The sequence below is a fragment of the Dermacentor albipictus genome, chromosome 5, assembly GCF_038994185.2.
Source record: "Dermacentor albipictus isolate Rhodes 1998 colony chromosome 5, USDA_Dalb.pri_finalv2, whole genome shotgun sequence".
Lineage (NCBI taxonomy): Eukaryota > Metazoa > Arthropoda > Arachnida > Ixodida > Ixodidae > Dermacentor > Dermacentor albipictus.
Window position 1 is genome coordinate 60454453 of NC_091825.1, and position 19641 is coordinate 60474093.

The following is a 19641-nucleotide window of genomic DNA, read 5'->3' on the forward strand; positions in this document are numbered from 1 at the left end:
AAATCCTTACTTTTCCTATATTTTCTTCCGGACATATACAAAACATTTTTCCAGCAATCTCGCATATTGTTCAACTAAAGTTAGCCCAACGTCATTGATCAACCTTGTTTGTAAATAGATCCCGTACGCGAAAAATATCGCCAGAAAAACTGGTAAATAAGTTGCCAAAAAATTACTTACCATCACTGAACTGACGCTTTTGCAGGCTAGACAAACAAATGTGTATGTAACATATATGGTAGAGTTTAGAATATTATTTGTCAAGTTCAGTATGATTATTGGATAGCTTATGATACTAAACAATCTATGTTCAACAAAAATACGTTGAGTACTTTGATGCTTGCTAAACAGGTAATACGACAGGAGGCTTTATTGATGTTAGCCAAGAACTCTGAATCGTGTTGCATCAACCTCCACTTTGTTATTGAATTTATTGCGCATGATTTCAGCTATGCATTATGTAAAATTACATTTAAGAAAATTCGAAACACCAGGGAGATTGGAGCTACATAGTGAATTTGCCTAGTGCTGTTGGTGCTGGCGATGTCTTTTTGCACATACCTAGTCTAATGAAACCGTTTGCGGCTAGCAGACTGCGAGTGCTATCAGAGGAGATCAAGCTCTCTCTATGGTACACACCAAACAGCCAGACCAACCGGAGCAACCGTCAATACCACCCTATGAGCAGGCCAGATTGACAATGGGCGTTCTAGCTGCCAAAAATTCATTGGGTGCTTCTCGGAGTGGGTGATACCAGAGAGCGAAAGTTAAAAATATACAGCTGCCGGGACCATGATGATATGGAAATAGAGTCGAGCATGATGCAGCGGCACTTTCTTTTTTCGTAATTTACTCCATACCTGACGGGCAGAAAGGGTTAAAAGACATTTTGGATCACAGATGAAGAAATAAAAACCCTTTCTGCGCGTCAGGTATGGAGTAAATTACGAAAAAAGAAAGTGCCGCTGCATCATGCTCAACTCTATTTCCATATCATCATGGTCCCGGCAGCTGTGTGTTTTTTAACTTTCGCTGTCTTGTATCACCCACTCCGAGAAGCACCCAATGAATTTTTGGCAGCTATGAACGCCCATTATCAATCTGGCCTGCTCGTAGGGTGCCCCGCCGCAAGGAAGGAAGGAAGGAAGGAAAAAGTGGAGAAGGAAAGGCAGGGAGGTTAACCTGTTTAGCTTAACCGGTTTGCTACCCTACACATGGGAGAGCGACGGGGGCGATGAAAGATGGGGAAGGGGGAGAGAGAGAGCGCGCACATAGCACAGCACAAACACATCGTCCGTTAGAGTCCATCAATCTGGCGTGGTACGTGAAATCCCTGTCACAGCCGCATGTCCAATCCCGTCTCTTTCAAAAACCGAAGTAGACGCTTCGTCGCCTTCACTTGCGATGTCTTCTGTCGGCGGAATGTGAAAATCGTATCGCGGGACAATGGTCTATCGTCAAGGTGCGCTAGAATGGATGCTAGGGACTGTCGCTGAACATTATAGTCAGGACAGTCGCACAGAATGTGTTCCAGCGTCTCCTCGCAAAGATAGGCATTGCAGAGAGCGTTGTTGGCCATTCCAAAGCGAAATGTGTAAGATTCCGTGAAAGCCACCCTGCATCATGCTTAAGCGATAAAGCAGAGTCGCCTCTCTTCGGCGGAGTCCAGTTGGCATATAGAGATTCATCAAAGAGGGTGGGTGGTTCCATTAGACTAGGTATGTGCAAAAAGACATCGCCAGCACCAACAGCGCTAGGCAAATTCACTATGTAGCTCCGATCTCCCCGGTGTTTCGAATTTTCCTAAATTTAATTGTACATAATGCATAGCTGACAGCATGCGCAATAAATTCAATAACAAACTGGAGGTTGATGCAACACGATTCAGAGTTCTTGGCTAACATCAGTACAGTCTGCTGTTGTATTACCTGTTTAGCAAGCATGAAAGTACTCAACGCATTTTGTTGAACATAGATTGTTTTGTATCATAAGCTATTCAATAATCATACTGAACTTGACAAATAATATTCTAAACTCTACCATATATGTTACATACACATTTGTTTGTCTAGCCTGCAAAAGCGTCAGTTCAGTGATGGTAGGTAATATTTTGGCAGCCTATTTACCAGTTTTTCTGGCGATATTTTTCGCCTATGGGATCTATTTACAAACAAGGTTGATCAATGACGTTGGGCTAACTTTAGCTGAACTATATTCGAGATTGCTGGAGAAATCTTTTGAATATGTTGGGAAGAAAATATAGAAAAACTAAGGATTTGCTGCTATGACATTGCAGACTAGCTTCGCTTTAATGCTTATTAGGATTGAGTTGGATCATAAGTTTGAAATAAGTTTGAATTAATCAGGAAGTACAGTGTTTACTTAAAAAAAAGCCTCTTCAAACGCCCGAGCGAAGCATTTGAATCTCCTTCCATGAACGATTGGAGAGTAGCTTCTTATTATTTTTGAAGTAGTCGAGATTCATATAAAAGGTTCCGTGTCATTTTGTGCGATCGCTACCCGAATGATGCGAGTCCAGGATACCAGAACGGAAAATGGTTAACTGTTTTTTTTCTTTCTCTGCTTGATTGATGACCAGCAACTGGGTCTCAAAATTTTTTACACTTCCTTGGTGTTCATATTATGATAGGAATATGTTGCTGCTTGGTAATTTAGTGCATGATTTTCCTCCGCCACAAAGGGGAAAATAATAATTATGGAATTGTATAGATTGTTTTTACGAATAACGATTGCGGCAACCACCAGAAGATGCACTCCAAATAGACGTTTCATGACGTTTTGCACTGCAGAAAAATATATTCGGCAACGGTATGAATTCAATAGTTAAACTACATTAATTTCTACTTTAAGAACCCTTGTAGCTAAACGGTGAGAAGGTTATCGTATCAGAATCTTTAAAATGCAGCAAGGAAACTAAGAATATAGTTTTTTTAAATTTTTGATAGAGAATTCAAGCCCCTACCTGTGACACCCAACTTCCCAAATTAGTAAATTAAGAATAATGTTCCACAACCATGCATGCAGCGTTGAGTTTCACCCATTTTCGTTATTTATAATAGAAAAACCGCGCCTATATTTCAATTTTTATTTTCAGGCATACTAATAAGTTCTGCCTTATATGTTCAAATATATTTTGTATTCTTCTTGAATGGACTCTCTCACTTCACTGCGCTTTACTTACATTAATAAAACTGTGTACCACGTTAGCCTTTCCATAAGACAGTGTACCACATTGCATATGATTCCTTTAAAATTCCACAAAATAAAAAATCTGGTTTCCATAATATAGCGCGCAATATTTTGACTCCTAATTGTCTTTATTCTTTGAAAAAAGAACTATAACGGCTTCACGTGCTTTCGAGTTCAATTCTTGATAATGCAGCCCTTTTTGCAAAGACGATATATGAAATGGCACATAGAGGTGGTTCGATCTTTTTTACATGAATATTTTTTTTAAGGTAGAACGCCTGTCATATGTAATCTTTATATTTGAACTGTGAAAGTCTGATATTGTGTATTGGGAAACACAATATGATGGCATTGTTTCTGCTTTTAGAAGGACGTTCTTCAGTAAACCACTATACCTAGGTCATGCATTGTGGGTGCAAGTTAGGTGTCGTAAAACTGAGCAATAAAATATTGATTGTAATCAAGCAGCCAAAAGGGCTGTTATCACAGGTGGCTCTGTAGAAGCCAGCATCTGAAACGTCGCTAGGTGGACGGATAATCTTTCAAAGGTGCAGGCCTCGCTTATATGTTGCATAAAGTACTTGGGCTTCTTCGTTTTACCACTTGTGGCGAATAACATGGGTTAAAATAACAAAACAGCATTTTTGCGCGATGCCATTGTGGCAAATTTATTATATTCCTGATAGAAAAGCAATGGTTCGATAAAAATTGTACAAGAGAAAAAAAAAACAAGCTCACTAATGATATGTACAATAGCGTAAAAAATGAAATGTAGTAAAATATAAAAGTACATTGAATGGCTAACAGAAAACTTGCAATATTGCTCCGAACCTCCGGTAATTATTCTTTTACCTTGTTAGACAGCTTGAGCGCATATGATTGACACGTGCGCACGTGCTTGCTTGGTATTTTTAGTTTTTTCAAATGAAATTGAGGTTAGATCAGCTTCCACAAAGCAACGACTCTATCACAGCATCGGTACTTCCTGTCCCTCAAATATATATTTCGCTTTGCACTCTACATGCATCGGCCATTCAACCGCATTCGAAAATAATTGAAAGTCCTTGGTAGAACAGCAACAGCAGATGACAACAACGCAATGAGAAAAAACACTCGAAAAAATGCAACGAATTTGCTTATCACTGCTCGCCCCCTCCCCCTTGCCTGCTAAAGCCGGCAATACGTGCCCTCCCCCCCTTGCCGGCAAACCTGCGACGGGTGAGGCCATGGTCCGAGAATTTCATTCACTTATAATGGTCCGCTATCTAATTGATTTAACACCCTCCGGAGAACGTCTAGTTTGATCTCATAGGGATTACAAAAACACAACACGTGCTCTATCGACGCTTCAAATTTGCACGAGTCACAAATCGGTGTGTCGCACACTCCAATAAGGAACAAATAGGCTTCCGTAAAGGTCACCTTCAACCATAGGTGGCACAATAAAGTTGCATCATGGCGGGAGAAGTTCGATGGAATCTGCAGCTTCAATGTAGGATACGTCCGGTGGACACGACAGTTGAAGAAATTCGGGATTTTCGACAAAATTTCAGTCTTGGTTTGAGCAAGTAAAAAAGACACGTTGCAGCATCTGCCCTTGATCATAGTATAGGAATTGTCTCGGTTATTTAATGGCGTGAAAGGGTGGCATTATCAGCAAGGTCATTTCCGTCGACGCCACAGTGCACCGGAAGCCATTAGAACATAATGTCACGTGCGTTCCTGAGGGCTTGCTGGAGAACCTCTCCGATTTCCAACACCAGTTGTTCATGGGTTTCTTGTCGTAAGACTGACTGCAGACTCTGAAGGGCTGCCTTGGAGTCGCATAAAAAAATCAGCGCCCTTCAACTCTGTGAAGAAGGATGACCAGCGAAGCTGTGTATGTGGGCCCCTCAATGGTGAACTGCATCTTTGCCGTGGTTCAGCCCGGTATTGCACTATCTTCGGGATCGGCCCAAGTATGTGGCGTGCTTAACGCCTGCTTCACCTCAGCCCCGGGTCGGGCTGGTATTGCACTGTGCTTCTTCAGGATCGGCCCAGGTATGGGAAGTGATTAACACCTGCCTTACCTCCACCCCGAGTCGGAACAGCATATCACTATCTTCGGGATCCGCACACGTATGGGGAGTGCTTAACGCCTGCTTCACCACCGCCGCAGGTCTGCCCGGCATAGCACTATATTCGGGATCAGCCCACGTATGGGGAGTGCTTAGCGACTGCTTCACCTCCGCCATGGGTCGGCCCGCGTTTTACTATCTTCGGGATCGGCCCACGTATGGGGAATGCTTAACGCCTGCTTCACCTCCGCCTCGGGTCGGCCCAGCATAGCCCAGTCTTCGGGACTGGCCCATGCATGGGGAGTTATTTGCTTGCCACAACGACACGCAAATATCCATGGACGGTATAGGTCTACAGCTTCGCTGTAAGAACGACCCACTTTCGAGGTTTGGTTTGTGCGATGCAATTACCAGCGGCACTTAGTGCAGCCAGTTCTATTGCCGTCGAGGTCCTTATATGGGACACTTTGAACGCAATTATAGCTAGTAAGGCCGGGATAATATCGGCGCTTATGCAGCTGGTGGATGAAACAGGTCTATCAGTGTAAATGTGCGTGATTTGTTCATACATATGAACAAAGCACGCACGTAAAGCATTACTGAACAAGGCATATGCTTTGTCAGTAATGAGAATGTCAACTGTAGTAGAGCCATTGCTGAATTATAGGTCTTCTTAGTAATTCCGGGAACTGTGAGGCATACGTGTGGCTGTCGCAGGAACCAGATAGGTTATAGTGGCCTTACTGCTGGCGAAAAGCCCGTCAGAATGTAGCCTTGATGTGTCTGAACAAGCTTGGAAAACGAGGCTTGAGGTACTTGTGCTGCCAAAGCAGCGATATAGTGGCTGGATAGGCAACACACATGTCGAATGTGTGCTTTAAGAATGTCAATCGTTATATGTGTTTGAACCAAGTAGTCTTTAGCAATCATGATCGTTGCGTGAGTTTAGGCGCATCACGGTATTCCAAGAAGTACACCTAGAGCCTGGCCTCGCTAACTGTCGAGAGCACGAATGTTATCTTGAGATATGTTCGCCAAAAACGGCAAGCTGTACCATAAGCAGTCCAGAAACAGCTCTCCTTAGAGCTGCAGCATCGACCCTGCCGACGTGCCCAGGTTTTTCCGCACTAGAACCTCAATATATATATATATATACATTCCAATACAGGTAGATGCAATAGGGCCTCTTTGAAAGGTCGCTGTCAATGCGCATACCTAAGAAGCAGTGAGACTTCTGGCATTTGATACTTTGGCCATTGAGGGAACAGCTTACTGTGCCACTGGTTTCGCGCGTAAACACGATGAACGCGCGACGAGACGTGATGCTCGCGTAACGTCGTCCAAATAGGAGGCTGTCCTAAGCAGCCTCGATCCTGAAGCACAGCTATGGGCTGTCCATCGGGCCCATGACGCAGCAGGGAGGCTCGGATTTTCTGTGTGGACGTGACAGCGGCCCGCTACGTGCTGACGCGCATTCCGCAGGAGTAGAGAAAAGTTTAGCAGAAAGTAGAGTAAACACTAAGGCCGGCCTATTGCGCAGATGCAAGCGAGTTCAGGTGGCTACCCACTGAGTTCTTGCGCGCACTTGAAGACGAGTCACCGCAGAAGACGAAAGGCAAGTATCTTCAGCTTACATGCATAGGTGAATTCTCTTGCGTAATATTTCAGTAGGGCCAACCACAGTTAATTTAAAGAGAATAGGGCTTAATGTCCCGCGCTGTGGGACGCCACCGTAGCAACAACACAATGATAAAGACACCGTTAGCCGTGACTAGGTAACAGTGCTTTTATTCAATACCGCGAAACTGATACAAAACCAATGCAAATGACACAAAACTGATAAATGGAACACGTTACACAGACTGATGACACCGAAACCATGGCGTGGCATGAGCGCACCGTACATAAACCATTCCGCTAAGATTAGTCTACAGACCACATATCGAGTTAAATTTTTTAGCCCGCACATTCGAGCAATTATTACATAGGCTGTTACTAAAGCTGCAGCTGACAAGGTTGCGGGACCACACATCTGGTACAACGGGTACATGGGCATAGGCTGTTGGTTACCGGAGCTTTCTTTACTGTTTACGCCCAATCAAGCCGGTGGAAAGATGGGGCGTCTGAAGACATATTTGACACTCTCCACCTGGTACATTGCACCCAGGGCCCACTGCCACCCGGCACCACCCGTTACTCCGCCACTGGCGGTACCAAGTTAGGCCTAAAGGTAAGTATTTGGATCCTCAGCAAATGTGGCAAACTAACCTCCCGAGACAGGGTGCTTTGGCTCTCCCCAGCCAATCTGTTCAACAACAGCAACAAGAACAAAAAGAAAGTTCTTCAAAGCATGGCGCAAGATGCCGTCTTAACACATACGGTGTTAAGATCCTAGAAGGCAAACTACTATTCATAACTAATACGTAAGCAGATGAGGCTCGCTGTAAAAATTTATGGGGTTTTAAGTGTTAAAAGCACTTTCTGATTATGAGGCAAGCCGTAGTGAAGGACTCCGGAAATTTCATCCACCTGCGGTTCTTTAACGTGCACCTAAATCTAAGTACACAAGTGTTTTCGCATTTCGGTCCCATCGAAATGCGGCCGCCGTGGCCGGAATTCGATCTAGCCACCTGGTGCTCAGCAGACTAACACCATAGCCACTGAGTAAGCATGGCGGGTGTTCGTTGTACGATACACAAGTTGACCGACTTAATACACAAAAATATGCGAATGCCACGCAGCTGGACAGAATCCAGGTAACGTTGTTTGTCGCGTGTTGTTAATATTCAAATTATTTAATGATACCGGTGAATTAGATAACCAGACTTAATTTTTAATAACCGTAATGTTAACTTCCCAATATTATATTTATATAAAAAGTGTCAGTGAGGATATTGCAGAGAGATATGAGAAACTCCCTACATAGCTTTCTGCTGCTCAATGCGAGCTGCATAAAAGTGTTTTTCGAGTGTGAAAGAAGCGCCAAAAGCCCGGCAACATTGCCGCGCGACTGGCTGTTCGAGACACTACGTGTAGTCGCGTGCTTCTTTCGCATACAATAATTTTATGCAGCACGCACTGACCAACAGAAGCTATATGGGGAATTATTCGTGTCGCTCTACAATTTTCTGTTTGACACTTTTCATGTAATGCTATTATTTGGGTGGTTGATTGATTTATCAAGAATATTTAAGTAATTAGGTGAAATAAAAAAATAATTTTAGTATCTCCATGCGACGGCAAACAGTGTTACCTTGGTTCTGTCTAGTTACATGGCATTCGTATAATTACGGACTCTAGCTACATTTATCTAGAGCACTCTGTATACTCTTCGTGCACATGATGAAGCAGCGGTTGCCTTCACATTGATAGTCTTCACAATATCATTGTGCTTCTCAGCTCAGTGATCATCCCAGACTTCACGTTGATGGCGCAAATTATAAATTTTTCTTCTTTAATAATAATTTGGGGTAGTAGGTGCCAAAACTAGTTTCTGAATATTAAGCACGCCGTAGTAGAGGACTCCGAAAATTTCGACCACCTGGGGTTCTTTAACGTGAACCTAAATCTATATAATTCCCTACAAAACCTGACATTCATCATCATCATCATAATCATCATCAGTCTGGTTACGACCACTGCAGAGCAAAGGCCTCTCCCATACTTCTCCAATCACCCCGGTCATGTACTAATTTTGGCCATGCTGTTCCTGCAAACTTCTTAATCTCATCCGCCCACCTAACTTTCTGCCGCCCTCTGCTGCGCTTCCCTTCCCTTGGAATCCTTTCCGTAGCTCTTAATGACCATCGGTTATCTCCCCTCCTCATTACGTGTCCTGCCCATGCCCATTTCTTTTTCTTGATTTCAACTAAGATATCATTAACTCGCGTTTGTTCCCTCACCCAATTTGCCCTTTTCTTAGCCCTTAACGCTATACCTATCATTCTTCTTTCCATAGCTCGTTGCGTCATCCTCAATTTAAGTAAAACCTTTTCGCAAGCCTCCAGGTTTCTGCCCCGTAGGTGAGTAGTGGTAAGACACAGCTATTATATACATTCCTCTTGAGGGACAATGGCAACCTGCTGTTCATGATCTGAGAATGCCTGCCAAAGGCACCCCAGCCCATTCTTATTGTTCTGATTATTTCAGTGTCATGATACGGATCCGCAGTCACTGCCTGTCCTAAGTAGATGTATTCCCTTACCACTTCCAGTGCCTCACTACCTATCGTAAACTGCTGTTCTCTTCCGAGACTGTTAAACATTACTTTAGTTTTCTGCAGATTAATTTTTAGACACACCCTTCGGCTTTGCCTCTCCAGGTCAATGACCTTGCATTGCAGTTGGTCCCCTGAGTTACTAAGCAAGGCAATATCATCAGCGAATCGCAAGTTACTAAGGTATTCTCCATTAACTCTCATCCGCAATTCTTCCCAATCCAGGTCTCTGAATACCTCCCGTAAACACGCTGTGAATAGCATTGGAGAGATCGTATCTGCCTGCCTGACGCCTTTCTTTATTGGGATTCTGTTGCTTTCTTTACGTAGGACTATGGTGGCTGTGGAGCCGCTATATACATCTCTCAGTATTTTTACATACGGCTCGTCTACACCGTGATTCCGCAATGCCTCCATGACTGGTGAGGTTTCTACTGAATCAAACGCTTTCTCGTAATCAATGGAAGCTATATATACATGTTTCTATCACCTGAATGATAGTGTGAATATGGTCTATTGTTGAGTAGCCTTTACGGAATCCTGCCTGGTCCATTGGTTGACGGAAGTCTAAGGTGTTCCTGATTCTATTTGCAATTGCCTTGGTAAATACGTTGTAGGCAACGGACAGTAAGCTGATCGGTCTATAATTTTTAATTCCTTGGCATCCCTTTTCTTATGGATTAGGATTATGTTAGCGTTCTTCCATGGTTCCGGTGCACTCGAGGTCATGAGGCATAGCGTATACAGGGTGGCCAGTTTTTCTAGAACAATGTGCCCACCATCCTTCAACAAATCTGCTTTTACCTGATCCTCCCCAGCTGCCTTCCCCCTTTGCATAGCTTCCAAGGCCTTCTTTACTTCTTCCTGTGTTACCTGTGGGATTTCGATTTCCTCTCGACTATTATCTCTTCCGTTATCGTCGTCGGTGCCACTGGTACTGTATAAACCTCTATGGTACTCCTGAGCCACTTGAACTATCTCATCCATATTAGTAATGACATTGCCGGCTTTGTCTCTTAACGCATACATCTGATTGTTGCCAATTCCTAGTTTCTTCTACACTGCTTTTAGGGTTCCTCCATTCCTGAGAGCATGTTCAATTTTACACCTATTGTACTTCCTTATGTCAGCTGTCTTACGCTTCTTAATTAACTTCGAAAGTTCAGCGTGTTCTATTTTAGCTGTAGGGTTAGAGGCTTTCATACATTGGCGTTTCTTGGTCAGATCTTTCGTTTCCTGCGATAGCTTACTGGTATCCCGTGTAACGGAGTTACCACAGGCTTCTATTGCACACTCCTTAATGATGCCCACAAGATTGTCGTTCATTGCTTCAACACTAAGGTCTTCCTCCTGAGTCAAAGGTGAATACCTGTTCTGTAGCTTGAGTTGGAATTCCTCTATTTGTCTCTTACCGCTAACTCATTTATTGGTTTCTTATGTACCAGTTTCTTCCTTGCAGCGGTGGCGTAGATGTAGAACACCCGCCTCACGTGCAAGAGGTCCGTGGTTCGAATCTCGGTGCCACGCAATTTTCCACCGTTAAAAAATTGCATAAAACAGGCCGGGAGACTGGCCTGGTCCCGGTGACCAGAATCGGTAACGCACTCCCTCACCAGACCAGGATTGGCCACCCTGTTGCAGTACTTGGCCACAACCTCCTATATGAACTCAACAATGAAACCCAGCAGCTGCGAAGCAACTGACCACGGCGGCGGTCAGTCGTGCGATGCAGCAGAGGGTGCTAAGAAACTTAAAATTATCCTTTACAAAACCGATTTGAATGGGTTTCAGCGTTATGGGTTTTGCGCCATTACACAGTGCATTTGATTGTTGCATGTCGTAGATAAGGCAGTTGCGCGATAGTGAAACGCTCATTTTTCAGCGTATTAGAGAACTACATAATTGTAAATAATGCCGGATCTCTTCCATGCCTTCATTTGGGCGCTGCTGTCAAGCGCACATCAGCCGGTTTGTTTGTTTGCATGTTGCTAGTAAAACCAGCTATTGTTGTAAATGAAACTACCATGGAAGTGAGCTTTCACAAGCAAATTTCATGCCTATTTCTAAATGGGCTTTCGCATTGTGTTGCTGCCATCTGCTGACGGTGGCCTAACCAGGATATTCAATTATTTAAAAAGCGGATGCATCGAGCGGGCAAAAGGCAATATATTGACACGGGTACTTGTCTTTATCGGGCGACAGGTTTCACCGCCTAACAAATGTTATCGCACAGCGCAAGACACGCCTGCATGTGTCGCAAAATTCTGGATTGTTATTGATGCTTCCATCCGCTGTTTGTATCCGAACCTTGTGTAATCTGATTGCTCGTGTGCGCGACGCGAAAAAGGTAGAACATCGTGGAAGGCACGCGGGTCCCAGAGATTAATGTGGAACGTTCGACGGCTGATGTACAGAAGCCGACACGCTTGAACCGCTGATCAGATTTTCGACGATCGCCAACTGCGTTCGCGGTTTTGTATAGCATTGAGTGTAGCCTGTTCTTCTGGTCAAAGGCTCGCCCAATAAAGTTCGTTGCGCCATTTACATTTTTCTTGCTGTGTCCTCAACCGTCACTACCCCGTGACATCTGGCGGAGGCACTTTGCGTTCATGTACCGGACACCCCCACAAAGCCGTGACCCAAGCCCGCACGCGGAAGACAACGCCAACGTCACCAAGAACCAGCGAGGTAGCCGCAGGCTGTAAGGACTGCCCCCGCAGCACGGACCTTTGCCTGAGATGACCAGGAAGATCGTCACCCAGTCAACCCCAATGGCAGCCCCAACCTCCCGCATCGTGGTGCAGCAGCCCAGGGAGCTTCCGACGTTCCGCGGTTCAACATTCGAGGACCCGGAAACCTGGCTTGAGACATAGGAGAGGGTCGCTGCTTTTAACAGCTCGAACAGAGACGACAAACTTGGCCATGCCTTATTCGCATTGGAAGACGCCACCAGGAGATGGTTCGACAACCGAAAAGCCGCGTCAACGACATGGGGCCTGTTCCGAAGCGGCGTCGTACGCCGAGAACGAGTTCAAGCACTGTTAGAAACCCGAGTGCAGCTGCCTGTTGAGGCCACCACGATATTTACAGAAGAGATGAGCCACCTATTCCGCCACGCCGACCCAGAAATGTTCCAGGAAAAGAAAGTCCGCCTACTGATGCGTGATGTAAACGAGAAACCTTTCACCAAAATGCTACGAAGACCACCGAAGACTGTCGACGAGTTTCTTCGCGAGGCCACTACCATCGAGAAGACACTGGAAGTGCGGAACTGGCAATTCAACCGACGCACTAACTCGACAAGCTGCTCCGGATTTCAGTCACTCGCCACCGACGACCTGCGCGAGGCAATCCGAGTGCTCGTGCGGGAGGAGCTACAGAAGCTGTTCCCGACATCACAAACTCAAGTGGCTTCGATTGCCGACGCCGCACGTGAGGAGCTCCAACAGCAACTCGGAGCAGCCCCTGAAACGGCGCAGCCTCAGGTGCTGGGATTTGATATTGCCTCGACGTGAAATATTTCGAATTAGGTACTTTCGCCACTTTACGAAATACCCATAGTGCACTAGTAAAAAAGTAATTAGTACATTGTTTTTGATTACTATTCAAAACCTCTTGTGCTTAACGGAAAAGTGCATCGGCCTCGAATAGAAACTCGTCTGTAAAATACCCCATTCGCTGCGCGATTAGAAATTTCGTTAAAAGACTGCACTGTCATCGAAGGTGCGCCAATATTAAACTACAAAATTAGTAAATTTATAATGAAAGATAACTTTGTAGCAGCACCTGTTTAACCCAGGCATCAATTTCAGAAGAGTATGTATGATTGCGGTTGATGCACCGTGATGCTGTAGCACATGCTATTATGGACCTATTACGACATTACGCTATTACGGAAGAGAAATGAGAAAATTTCATTTGGGTCTTCCAGTGCTCTAGACACAAAGCGCTTGTAAAAATACGCCTGCAGCTTTATACGCAATTACAACTGCATTCCGCGACTGAGATCCTCGTACAATTTGCATACTATGAGTGCATTGTACTGTGAACCTCTGGTAATTGAAAAGCACCGCTTTCCTTGTGCGCAATCATCCGCAATCCTTTATTTTGTTTTGGCATTAGTGGTACCACAGTTGGCCTTAAGGCTAAGCGCACCATTAGCAAAAAGCACAAGCTAATCTCTCGATATAGGTTGCCCCGGCTCACGTTAGTCAAACTGTTGAAAAAAAGATACTAAAAACACGGCGCAGGACGTCTGGTTATTAGATACGTTATCCGGTCATTAGACCCCTGGCCAAAGAACACCGTAACCTTAATAATTTGTCTTACGCAGTGTTCAATATATATATTTTTTTGAAGCGTTTGGTTGGACTCAAGGCAAGTTCTCTGCAAGGGTTTCCATAAACATATATTATCTCTTATGTTCCACAACCGTCGTCAACTCCTGCTTGTTTTTTTCTGAGACTAATAATAAGGGTTTCAAATTCAGTCAAAAAGTAAATTGACTATTTTGTAAGGGTCCCACAACGTGGCAGCAACTAAAAAGCAAGCATAATTTAGGGCGAAATATTCAGAGAGTACATCTAGTAACTTCTATATACTATTTTATAGATTCATCCATTCTGATATTTTTCTCTTGATAACGAGTTTAGGTGACATTGCTACATTTCCGCAGAGACAGCTTCGTGGCACGGGGAAAGTCAGGAAGCTTCGCAGCTTTTATTGAGGCAAGGGCAGCTTCAACTAAAATCGAACAAAACCATTGAATCCTCTGCGCCAGTTCAGAGAAAAGTCCAACCTAAGCCATGCGTGTGAGATTCAAGAAAATGTCATGTGAAGGGAATTGCATTAGTTAGCACTGAATTTAACAAATGGCATTGTACGGTGCTGAATTATGTAGCTCTCGTCTAACAAATGAATCATTGCCACATTTACCGGGGAGATTTACCACCCAAGTGTTTAGGTTGGCGGTAGGACAAAGTAGGGTATTTGCCTCCTCAACTCTCTCCTCGTCCCTCAAACGCCACACCTTTGAAGGCGAGTTCTGTCGGCTGGAGACTGTGAAATGCAGCAAAGCAATGCCTTAAGCCAAGGTTTCTTTTTTGCATAATGTCACATACACAAGTATCTATCTTGACAAAGCATCACTTCCGTTGGCAACATGGATTGATTTTGAGGCCTCGCCATGATGCGCTGTAGCCGATGACGCCCGGCTGGCCGTATTAAGCGGTAAAGGGTTTCGGTTGTCTATTGTACAATGAGAAGTAGCAATTTAAGGTCGAGAGAGTGTAAGCGTGAGTTGGAGAAGCGTGGTGAATTCCATCGCAGAATTCTGATGTTGCTAGGCAGATGGTATCGACTCATGATGTCTCGCCAATAGGCCACATAATATGGCCTGTGTTCTTCGCACCGGCAAATGAGCTAAATAGTGGGATGATAGCCAAGAAAGGTGTCTTATATGCGCTGTTAGCAGTTCACTGATGAAATGAGTGGTGATCGGGTACTCATGTGCAATGCGAATAGTTGCAGCTGTCGAAGAACATCTCGGGAGGCGAAGAGATGTCCGGATTGTTTGGGATTGTACGCTAGGCAGTGCAAGGAGAGCAGTGTTGCCTGTGTTGGGCAAAAGAGGAAGATTGCATCGCAAAAACTCGAGAAAAAAGTTTCTTGCATAGCTGCAACATGGAGCACATGGTCGGTCCCCATGATTTTCCCGCTACGAGTTCTAAGATATGACCACAAAAAACAAGTTTTGTTCTTCATGTATAAGACATGCGGAATCCAGCTGAGGTCGCGATTCACAATTACGCCTGCTTGTTTTTCTTCTGAGATGTTAGTAAAGGTTTTAGAATCTGTCAAAATGTCAACTGATTATTTGGTTAGCGTCCTACGACCGGAGAGTAACTGAAGACCACTCGAAATTTCAGGTGAAGTCTTGATATTTGGAATTGTCGATACATCACGACCATATGAGGCACTGTAAGCAGGATATGTAAGCTGCTTGGATAGGAAGTTGCCATCATATTGTTAGTCGTGATAATATCGTTGTTCTTCACAGCTTAGTGTGATCATCAAGAACTTCATATTGTGGTCACAAATCTCATGGTTTTCCATACTTTACAAAACTGATTTCCATAGGTATCAGCTTTGTGGATTTTGAGTCATCACTAAATGCATTTGACTACTTGACGCCGCAAATGAGACCGATGCGCCGAATAGAAAAGCCTACTTCACTGAGCGTATTAGAATACAACGTCATTGTCTGTAATGATGGCTCTACTCCATGGGTTCATTGGGTCACTGCTGTCTACTGCACATCAGCCGGGTTGGTTGTCTCCATGTTCGCAGTAAAGCTCGAAATTGTTGTTAAAGAATCTACCTGACAAGCGAGCTTTAATAAGTACATTTCCTGCCTATCTGCAGATTGTTTCTTGCATTGTGTTGCTGTCATCTGTAGTCGCTAGGCTAGAGAGGATATTATATAATTTCAAAAGCGGTTAAATGGAGGGTGCATCGGATGTGCAGAAGGAAATATATATATTTGATCGAGTGGAAGTAATGATGCTGTGATTAAATCGTTGCTCGGTTCAAGCTGCTATACACTCAGTGTCATTTGACAAAGGTAAGTATACAAGGCAAACATGTGCCAACGGTCCAGTAATGTACGATCGTGCTATCTAATTAAATAAAATGGAATACCACCGGACGTCAGGAGCAATAACCGAAATTATCCCTTCGGCATTGTTAGTTTTTTCAAGGTGCATAACAGACGCATGGAAGATTGCGTTCTTTCTTTTGTTGCTTTCTTATATTTCATGTACGACATTTTTCAAATGAGTATTGTTGCTGTAGGAATGTCAAACATAGGTCGCAGAAACATCCCGCAAAATTGCATTTTTGTATTTTCAAACAGCTTATTCGACACAGCTGCAAAAACCAAGAACCCCAAATAGATTTTGCAGTATATAAGGGAGAGCTCAACCTTTCTAAATTCACCGAGCAAAGTTTCAGACTCCGGCTTCCACAGACCCACTGGTGAGCATAACACTCTTTTTAGGTAGACTGTGTTCAATATTTTATCGCGGGCTCTTCATGATACCTAAGCTTCATTCACAGTGCAGCTCCTAGGTTTACTGGTTTAGTGAAATATGTTCTCGGAAATTGACGAAAATGTCCCATGGTGCATCTCATTACGACAAATGAAACTTTCATAGTTTGCATATAAGACCTTGTGTTTGACAGATGTTCTCCCTAAATTTAACGAAATGTAAATATATATTGCGACCAGTGACACTCAATTACAAAGCTTCTATACAAACTGGCTGCTTTCACCAGAGTCCTACTAGAAGATCTATGACATTGTTAAGATTTTTATAAAACAGTAAAAGACACTGAATGGTCAAAATTATGTGCGCTCGATTTGGAAACGATATTTTTTTTTAGATTTGTATGAATTTCGAAAGACTCATAGGGATTGTGATACAGAAGCATACTGACGGCTACACCTGGGACAGTGGTCTCATACGATAAAAAGAGTGGTTGCAATGAAATATAGCTAGTAAAGGTGAATACAAAATGTTATATTTATTACTCAAATAAAGTAGAACTTAGTAGCATGACCTGAAAATAGCAATCCTAGTGCAGGCTCTAATCGTCTAATTTAAAGATTAAAGGGGATGAAACTGCATGTTTGTATAAGAGGATGTGGAACACCGCTATTAGCTTTATAGCATGTGAATTTGTGTACCCCCGGGAAAGGGGTTGGTCTGTATGTAAAGAAATTATATATATAACCATATTTTAGGTTTTTACGGGACTCCATTATTGCAAATACGATATTGCTGTCAGTGTATAGCATAGAAATTTTATAAAATGGAAGCCAGTGCAGTTTACCTGTTCAACTCACATGCTTCACTTAACAAAACGTGTTGCACGGCTAGTTGCAGATGCATAATTTTTCTTTCATACGATGGTAGTCCAGCGCAACTCTTTAGACGAGGACACATAAAGGCTCGTCTTGATGGGTGCATCCCGTCAGCGGCCATTCGGACAAGTCTTCCTGTGTCTTCGTCTGAAAAGGTAGCGCTGGACTACTTTTGTATGAAAAAAATTAACTCCTATAGTTACACCACATATTTTTCTGCAGTGCAAAGCAACATGAACCGTTTGTTTGGAGTGGACCTCCTGGTGGTTGCCGCAATCGTAATTGGTAAAGGTTGCTTATTGTATTCATATTTTGCTTATTCTTCACCCTATGGTTGAACAAAATCGTGCACTACAATTGCGAACCCGCAACATCTTCTTGTGATTTTATAGGTGAAGGACGAATAAAAATTTTTGAACGTGTTGATGCTCATCATTGAGCAACATAAAGAAAAAAGGATTATCATTTACCGCTCAGACATTATGCACCGATGTAAATCAGAGAATATTCGAACAACCTGCACACTCCCATTTCAATGAACCTCGAGGAGTAAACGAAGAATAAGAAGATTCCTTACAATCGCCTATGCAATGAGTATCAAATACTTTGCTGGGCGCTTGCAGGGGCACTTTTTTTTCAAGTAATACTTCTAACTCGAAAATATGTACAGGTAAAAACAGTAATGTATGCTTAAGAACGTTATAGCGAAGTGGGCAATCATTTACTATGATCAAATTCTCGCTTTTCCTGTAATTTCCTAGTGACATATTCCAATAATTTTTCCAGCGGCGTTGCATCTGGTTGATTTATATTTAGTGCAGCGTTATATGGGGATGATTGATCACTGATATGTCTTTGCAAATAAATGAAGTATGCCGAAATTATGCCGTACACTTCTAATAAAATTATTACCTAAACCTCGACCACTACCGCTAAACTTACAATGTAAGCAACGGACAAATATAAACCTCGCAGTTGTAGCACAGTTTAGGCTAATATTCTTCACGTTGAGTTTGCCTCTTGGATCGGCCATCATACTTAGCAATACATGGCGAATAAGAGAATCTTGCGCTCCTGTATGCATGGAATCAAGTTATACTGGAATAGACATAACGATTATTATCTTAAAGTGCTCAAGCCTTTTGATTCCGACCACACTTCGCTGTCGAATTTACTGGACAAGCCTTAATATATGCATTCAGTAAAATAAAGTGTAAGTAAAAGCGAAATACGAGAAATGTGCGCACCGTTTTGTGAATTCGCCCACCGCTTTTGGTGGTGGGCGAAGTCTTAACAGGAAATGAGCGCCTACGGCATTCCAGGAACTTCTTGTCTCGTGGCACGCCATGAGCTAGGCAAACACCCAGTGGCCCTTCTGAACGGCAATAATTTATTTGGCGTCTCTTAGAGAGGCTGTGTCCTTGCATTGAACGTAAAAATTAGGCCTCAGCTTTGACCCTGATGATATGGATATATAGTCATGCTTAATTCTTCCTCTGACAAGCGAACCTTTGTTTTAAAATTCTTCCTTTGGAAATATCAAGGCAGCTCCTGATATTTTGCAAGAAATTACACCTGATCTTTAAGAGCGGTTATCGTTCAAAATGCCGTTATTATATTTCAAAGAGCTTTCTTCTGCGTTTCAGCTTTGATCGTCATGGTTCCCAATGAAGCATGCTGCCTCGGCGGTGCTATTGGAGGGATCAAAGCTCCCGATATGTCGGGCAAGAAGTGAATTATTGCGCATTAGGTATTAAGATATTCCACCCAACTCATGCTCTGCATGACCGCTTCGCCTGCAATAAAATGCCTCTTCAAGATTTTTTTGTGTAAGCATTCATTTCTTATATAAGATGCACGGCTAGTTAGATATGACTAAAGGAGAGACGCGAGTTCTTCTGTACAATTTACGAAGTCACTATCACCACGCTGTTGTCAATGTTCATGGAAAGGGACTTTGTGAAGAGGAGACGAAGTGTCCCTTCTTTGCGAAATAAGGAGACCGGAGGCAGATAAGTCCGTTTGGCTCGGTTGAATTTCTATTTATCTAAATATTCCGCATTTAATTCATTATGCAAGATATGTCCCCATAAACCTCATGACATGATTGATGGCTTTGATTGCAGCTATGGTTAAGGATGAGTTTACAAATTTTCTTATAGCAATTCCCTTGATCCGCCTTATTCTCCTGGCTCATGAGAGAGCGAGTTTTTCGACTTCCAGTCTTGATGTTT

The 19641-nt window shown here is 43.3% G+C and overlaps 1 long non-coding RNA gene across 1 annotated transcript; it reads left to right on the forward strand.

Moving 5' to 3' along the window:
• The first annotated feature begins 16487 nt into the window (after positions 1 to 16487).
• Positions 16488 to 19214, forward strand: LOC139060445 (uncharacterized). Its single transcript, XR_011514823.1, has 3 exons — positions 16488 to 16518; positions 17630 to 17692; positions 19054 to 19214. It is a non-coding gene; the product is annotated as an uncharacterized lncRNA (long non-coding RNA).
• Positions 19215 to 19641: the final 427 nt, after the last annotated feature.